Source organism: Mus pahari, chromosome 2 (genome assembly GCF_900095145.1).
Source record: "Mus pahari chromosome 2, PAHARI_EIJ_v1.1, whole genome shotgun sequence".
NCBI lineage: Eukaryota > Metazoa > Chordata > Mammalia > Rodentia > Muridae > Mus > Mus pahari.
In genome coordinates this window covers 37,779,189-37,787,106 of record NC_034591.1, presented here as the reverse complement: position 1 = coordinate 37,787,106, position 7,918 = coordinate 37,779,189, and the positions used below count along the sequence as shown (strand labels likewise).

General features: G+C 42.6%; 1 long non-coding RNA gene across 1 annotated transcript; it reads right to left on the bottom strand.

Annotated features, from left to right (window-relative positions):
• Positions 1–359: 359 nt before the first annotated feature.
• Positions 360–7,522, bottom strand: LOC110313917. Its single transcript, XR_002380132.1, has 3 exons — positions 7,436–7,522; positions 3,575–3,957; positions 360–1,460 (listed from the first exon to the last, which is right to left on the bottom strand). It is a non-coding gene; the product is annotated as an uncharacterized LOC110313917 (long non-coding RNA).
• Between the last annotated feature and the right edge of the window lie 396 nt (positions 7,523–7,918).

The following is a 7,918-nucleotide window of genomic DNA, read 5'->3' as shown; positions in this document are numbered from 1 at the left end:
CCTCTGTGGTACTCCCCTGAAGGTCTCTTGCCATAATCATGTTCAGAACATGGCTCCTGAAGGCTTGGCTTTTGGCCCGTATTTGACTCTGTGGGACAGCTTCCTCTGATTGTACAAGCAGTCCCTGACATGGAGATGAAGGTGTGACTTCGCATGCTTCTATTTATTGGAAAGGAGATGCAGAGTGAGAAATGTCTGTGTACTGTTACTCTTTGGCTGCATTTAGAGGGTTGGTCCAGCCATAAGACCAAGGATCATCCTAAATCCTGGATCTTCAACTTTGGTGAGAAGAACTTACGTTTCAGTGGCATATGTATTTGAGATCGAGAGTGGCTGGAAAATACAGGGTGAGGAAATCTGAGATTTTGACATAAGAAATTTATTTAATAAGATTTTGTTTTTCAACCTGGGCATGGTGTTGCATATCTAAAGTGTCAGCATTTGGGAGCTGAGACAGGAAGATTAGGAGATCTTGATTGGCCACAGAGTGGGCTCCAGAAAAGCCTGGGCTACCTGAGGTCCTGTCTTAAAGTTGTTTGGCATATATTTTGATAAGGCCTTGGCTAAACAGTCCTTATTAATGAGACTCCATCTCTAGCATGAATCAGCAAATGGATATAACATGAGGTTGCTTCAGATGCATAAATTTGCCTTTAGAACGATTATGTTTCTAACTCTGAATCACACACTGATGTAAGATTATAGAGGGAACCTACACAGCCTCTTGCTTGGAACTGAGATGCATCTCTACACAACAATATAACCAGTTTCTAAGTGGCAGTGAGCAAAAGCACTTAGTGATCACTTACATTCTGCTCCTGCCATAGGACACTGACACAAGCTGAAAGAAACACTTTCCTCTTTGCTCTGGTGAAGCTAAATATATATACGGTACTGTTTTGAACAGTTTCATCTCTAAACCTCTTCCTGTACTAAGAATTTTTAAATTGCAACCTTATTAATTATGAAATTAATTATAAAACAATAATGTGGAAGACATTATTGGAGTCAATGGAGTATGCAAATATAAGCCGATGGCTCTTCATGGTAAGACTTTTTAGGCCAATAACAGTAAAAAGGGGTTTATACATGTATGCTCTATGGATAGATATATAGGCTACCATGGGACAAAACAAAGGCTAAAAGAATGGAAATTTTGTCATAACCAAGCAAAGTGCACAGGGGTTCCTGTTGTCCTTCCCTGAGCAGTAAAATAAAGCAAGCTCAAGCCACAAGAGGATGTCTGTTCCCTCAGTGTGGACTCCTTTCAGTCTTCCCCTTGGGAGATGAGCTTTGGAAATGATGGGCAAAAGACAAAAGTCAATTGAAAGGCTAATTCTGCCAGGCGGTCATTGATCCATTATTTAGTAAGAAGCAAGAAGCAGGGAGAGTTGGGCTATAACAAACCCTAATCCGGTGGTCCTGTTGTTTTCTCCTCATCCAAGAGAACCCATCAGCACCTAAAAAAGAAGCTGCATGTTTAATCCTGTCCTTTGATGTGCTGCTGGGCGGGCTTGCTGCTGGAGGGGCTGCGAAGAATTGCATTAGGATAATGTGACATTTGTGCAGCACAGAGAGCCTCCTCCTGTTCTTTAGTGTTGATTTCCCAACAAACTCCAGGCGTTTAAAGGGATTAGAGCCATTGGAAAGCAATATAATATGAGTTTTGAGGACCTAAACTATTTAGCAACACTGGAAACCTTATAGCGCCAGGAAAAAAAAATACTACTAAATAGTTTCATCTTGTATACCATAAGGAGGAGAAATTTTCTGCTTTTAATTAGCTATTCGTTTTCTTCATAGCATGTGGCTTCAGATAATTAGGGAGATTATTTATAACAATGACTATGGTTTTCCCATTTGTTTCATTAAAGCATTATGCTAATGAGTCCAAGATTCAGATTCATCCCCAAGTGAGCCAGTAAACTCACAAGGGCTGGGAGACAGCTCCACCCATAGCCAGCCAGACATCTTGCTTCTTGAGGAGAGCTGAATTGAGATGGAGCGTTCACTGTGAATCTGTTCTCAGAACAGATTCAGTAAAATCAACTCACAGTCAATAGCATGGTAAGAGAGTTCCTTCCTTAGGGAAAGAGCTGTATAGAAATGTTGCAAAGCCTAGTGGTTAAACACCCCAAGTCTTCAGGCAAACTATCTGCATTTATATGCTAGTGCCAATCTCTGTAACCACAGGCCTCTAGGCAAGGGACTTAAACCTTCTCCCTCAAATTCAGATAATGGGATGTAACTTATAAGGCAGTGAGGCAATATATGCATTAAGTTGCTGGTGTGGCTGCCAGCATTTTAGAGACTGCTCAGGAGTTACAGTAAAGAAATGAATCCACCTCTGGGTGGAGAGATGCATTGTTCTTCCTTTAAAAGCTAATCCAGTTGGGCAGTTAACTGGCCAATGGACTAGCCTCAGGAAGATAAGTGTATCTTAAGCAAGGCTAAATCGGCTAAGATGAATGATATATCTTCAATGAGATGAATATACCTTTCCTTCTCAGAATTTCCACTCTCTGTGCATCCACTCCAGGGCCACTGTGAGGTTCTGTTGGATCTGCTCAATTTTCTTAGTTGTGACTTAAAAAGAAATGAACTTTTCCTTTCATTTTTCTCCTTTTCTCCTTTTTTTGGATGCTGGCCACAATTCTAAATATGCTGAGTTTTATTTGTTGGCTTGCTTGTTTTGTTTGTCTGCTTTTTGTTACATTGAGTTTCCTTCTCTTTCTCTATAGCTCCATTGCCTGGGGTTATTTGTCTACCGCCTGACTGACCTATGATTTAACTCAAATGGCTTGGACTTTTCTCTTTCTCTTCTCCATCTTCTTTCTCGGGACAGCTGCTGAGAGTCACTGTACCTGCCTTGGAAGTGTTTGTTTGTTTGTTGTTTTTGTTTTGTCTTGGTGTTGGTTTGGTTTGTTCGTTAACTCTAGTAATATTGTTCTCCAGCTTCTTTAAAAGTACTTCCCCGAATTTCTTCACTAATAAGAGTAAGAATCTCTTGAGGACCTTGCCAGAACACCCAGAATCTCTGGTGACAGCCTCTAATTTTAGAAAGCGGGTTCTCAGCCATCATGAGAATTATAGAACCGAAAGAACAATATCTTTGTACCATGACGCTTGTTCTTTGGGTTCTACACGAAGGCTGATTGCTGTGGGGTCAACACAGAGCGTGTTCTCTGGCAGGCTGGCTCTCTATTCTCTACAGAATGTCCTAACATGGATGTGACTTGCCAACAGCTAATTCCAACTTAAATGAAGGCAAATGGAAGGCCAGACTTTACCCAGCAGCGGAGTGAGTCAGGGATTCCAGTGAGGCAGCTGGCTGTTTATGCAATAACTCATTGGATTCCCTCTCTGTGTGGCATTTTCTAATTTACCTGAAATTTTTGCCTATAACCAGTGATATTCTTAGAAGGGGTAGGGAGAGACAGTGGGGAGAGGGGAGAGAGGGACAGGAGAGAGAAGAGAGAGAGAGAGAGAGAGAGAGAGAGAGAGAGAGAGAGAGAGAGAGAGAGAAAGTATGTCAAAGGAATTTAACCATGAAGATCTTATCTTAATCTTTTACCCAAGGTTCCTGGGTCTTGGCAGTCTCAGGAATTTTATTGTAGTAGTGATCCTTCCATGGCCTGGATGAGGCAAACAGATGGGAGTGGACTGGAGATTTTCCTCTACCTGGGCAAACACAAAAGGGGGCGATTGGAGTTGGGTTGGAGGAATAAATATCCAGATGCCTTATCAGGTAAAAGAACCATTCAAAGTAAGGGTTGCTCTCTAAATACACAGCTGCATTTTTTATAAGGGTTCCAATAGCTTTTAAGGACAAAGGTGGAAAAGGATACAGTACACAGAGCAGCTAGAGTTCTGTGATGTCAACTGCAGTGTCTCAGAATTCTCAGTTCCCCTCATTGGTGCTGGTAATAAAGTTTGTCTGAGCAAAACCATCTCCACCTCTGAACAACAGAGAAACTGAGGTGTGATACATTTCTTACAAACACGAGTAAAATGTACAAATACTTAAAGTGGTCCACCTTCCCTATGGAGGATAATTTTTGGACTCAAAATGTTATTAACTTTTGTGTCTAAGGAGATGACTCAGTATCTAAAGGGATTGGCATAAACTGTGAGGGCCTGAGTTCAGTGCTGGGTGTGCACCTCAAATACAGCTGGCTGTGGTGGCAAATGTATCCTATATATTCCTATATATTCTATATAACCTATATTGTAGCACTGACTAGATGAAGCCAGAAGAATCTTAGGACTTTGAAGCCATCCAATCTAGTCAAATTAGCAAACTCCAGACTAGGTTAGAGACTCTGTCAAATAACAATAAAAAGGTAAGGTGAAGATCAATACAGAAAGACACCTAGTGTTAAATTGTGCCCTCCAAATGTGCACTTAACCGTGTTCAGACTGTATACATGCATGCACATGCGTCGTACACACACAAATGGAAATCTCATCCAATAAATAGTTTCACAGAAACATTGAGAACAGTTGATAGATGAAATTAAAACTATCGTTCCCTGGATAACTTGGGTGGATCTGATGTCACCATACATATCTGACAAATGAAAGGGAGGGGGTCAGAATCAAAGACGGAGGAGATATGACCTACATAAGTGGTGGCAGAAGATGGGGCTGGGTTGCACGGGGAGGCAGCAGTTACTAGCTGGAGAGTTAGGCAGCCTCTAGAGCCAGGCAAAGGTAAACAGAGAATCTCTGGAGGCTCCAGAAGGTAAACATCCCCAATCGCCTCTTAATTTCTGTCACATAAAATTGATTTTCATTTTCTTTTCTTTCTCACTAAAGGCAGTACATTTGTGCCGTTTTCAGATTGTGATGATTTACTGAAGTGGCAATGCCACGGAGGAAAGGGCTGGACCTATGGAGAAAAAGAGTTTAGCACTACTAAATATGATGAGGATACTGGGGCCTCTCATGCCTACAGACAAGTGGGTCTGTGCATGAGTCCACCAACCCTTCTTGACTCTACATTGGTCCTCTTATTGTTCCCTCTTCCTGAAACATATTTTTAATCTGTTTAAATGCCTTTTCAGCCCAGAGACTGCCTTGTTTTTATAACCACATTTATGTCTTTCAGCTCTCAGAGTGGTCGTTTAATTGAGAGAAAAGCCACCTACCTTGCCTCCGCTGAGGAAAACATATTCTTTCTATAGGCAAAAATTTGAGGTATAAATAAGCCCTAAAGGCTGTTACATGGAGTCAAGATAAGGAAGTTCAATTTCAAATCAGTAGAACATTTGGTGCGCAGCTATTACTGCAAGTTATGCAGGGTGTAGGAGAGTAGAACGTTTGCTTCCAGAGAGCTCACAGCTGGCGAGCATGACAACAGGGGACTTGAGAATGCAGGGCAATGTGCAAACGGGACTTCACATGGTTAAATGGAAAGACAGGGCTTTGATATTATTCATATCATGCATTTAATATCATGCAGGAAAACCTGCGAGTTCTTTTTCATTTTATCACGAATGAGATAAAAAAGTACAAATTAATAACATGTACTTCCCAATTTACCATAAGAATTAAAGAACATGGCATGACTCATGAACTTATTGAACAGTTCAAGAAATATAAGCTATATACTAACTGCTGTGTGTAAGACATACATTTGTGAATGAAGCATTCATGCGTCTTGTATTACAGCAGTGAATTCTCTTTTATGTAAATCCGCAAAAGTCTCTAAGGGAGCCCTGACAGTCTGGACAGAATTTTGACACAGGAAACCCCATCACCTACCACCATTCAGGTCCTCATTAATCCGGTATTATCTGGATTTCCTCTGGAACTTTCCCTCCCTTTCTCTTTAAAGCCTGGTCTCTATTTCCAGTACTCTGAATCCTTCCTTGGTTGCTAGAGACAGCTTGTTTGAGTCGTCTAAATCTTTTGTGCTACAACCTATAAGATATACTCAGCTGTGAGCATTAAAAAAAGAAGGGTAGGAGAAAAAGGAGGAGGAGGGGGAGGAGGAAGAGGAGGAGGAGGAGGAGAAAGAGGAGGAGGAGGAAGAGGAGGAGGAGGAGGAGATGTAGTCTGGGAGGAGGGAGGCAGGCAAGGGAGAGATGCCTGTGGCTCACCACAGGAAGCTCAGCTCTCCACCAAAAGGAAGTGAGGGTAACCAAACACATCAATGCTTGAGATCTGGGTTCAAATCTAACTTTAAGGCAGCAGACAGTGCCTGAGTACTGGCTTCCCTATGTGAGTATAGACAGAAACAACCTGAAGCTGGACTTCCTGTCATTTGGATTTGTAACTTTTCTTTTAAATGGGATGTTTATTTTCGCTGTGGACAAAGGGAAATTCACTGATTTTTCCTAACGGTCTTTTTTCTCTGCAGTAAAGTTCCTACCATCAGAGCTTTTGCTTTAGCAGCCCCGTCCTCTAGGTTTGCAGGGACTCTGGCTCTTCCTTCCAGGACCATGTTTTTTGAAAGGTTAACTGCGCATGTGTCCTCGGCTGCCTCACCAATGGCTCTTCAGCAAGTCAGTCCTTCGGCCAGTCTGCGTTCAGCTTTCATTTATCTACGAAAATTGTCTCTCAACTACTAAAGCGTTGCCAACTCTCCAGTTTTAATTACCCATGCATATTTCTGCCCCTCCCTTCTGCCTCATCCGAGTCCCTGTTCATCCCTAGGCCTCTAAATTTATTAAATTCCTTTAATTTTTTTCTTTTATCTAGATGTGGGGCTAGTGAAATTATTTTTCTTCTCTTTTCTTCATCCAAATATAGATATTTTCTCTGTGACCTCGCTTTGACCCTTTTATTCCCCCCACCCCTGCCCCAATGCCTCAGCAGCCCCAGGCTTGCAGAGAACACTAGGTCCAAATCCTTTAACTATGGCAGGACCCTGCCCTGTGCCCTCTCCTCATTGTCTCAGCTCCAGGACACTGAAGACAGTGTTCGATCCCTTCTCTGGGGCATCTGAAGGAATCCTAACAAATCTCACAATGGATGCCTCTCTTTCCAGTGATACAGTTGGAAATAAAATATACAGGGAACCCAATTGCTGCCATTTTTCATTTTAACTATTCCTGAGGGTGATGTCTTAACAACATTCCATACACGCTGTTGATTGTGGGACCCAATTCAGTCTTCCGTAACTGGACATCAGAATTCAAGAGTTCAAAACCCACTTCTAGAAGTTTGGTCAGAGAAGCAAATCCCTCTTAATGCATTTACCAGGCTCAGATGGAGACTTATTGTACCTTCAGTTTCTCACGTCTTAGTTTTCTTAGCTTGAGAGGTGCTTTTCTTCTTCATCCTTCTCGTATATAATATATCCCAACCTGTTTCCCTTTCCACTCCTCTCCCTCAGTCGTCTGCCCCAGTACCTCCTCTCTCCCCAGAGCCACTAGTCCTCCATTTCCTTCCAGAAAAGAGCGGGCTTCCCAGTGATAATCAACCAGACATTTCGTAACAGTGCACACAATAAGCCTCATACTAAGGCTGGACAGAAGGCAACCTTTTGTTGTTTTTGAGTTCTCTTCCGAATCTCACCATCCTCTCTACATCCCAAGCAAATTATCACAACAGTGAACAATTTCTGAACTTCCCCTTTAGCTTTCCCATCGCATCACCACCTGGTCTTTTATTGCACAAACACCAGGTCTAGAAATTGTTTTCCTCTCAGCTCCCCAGCTGCTGCCTGGCCAGGCACTGTGTGAGGTGTTCGCGGCTGTAACAGGCAGGGCTTCCTGTCCAGAGCAGAAAGGAAGCCGTGCTTTTGGATGAACCCTCATTGTCCAGGGCTGGAACAGCGATCAGATCACCGGGCAGTGATAAGGCCCTTCCCAACGCAGCAATCGGCACGAATCTCAGTATCCTTGTTAGGGAGAAGAGGAAAGAAGGGGCGTTCCCCAAATGACTGGGAACACCGTATGTCAGCCCCGCG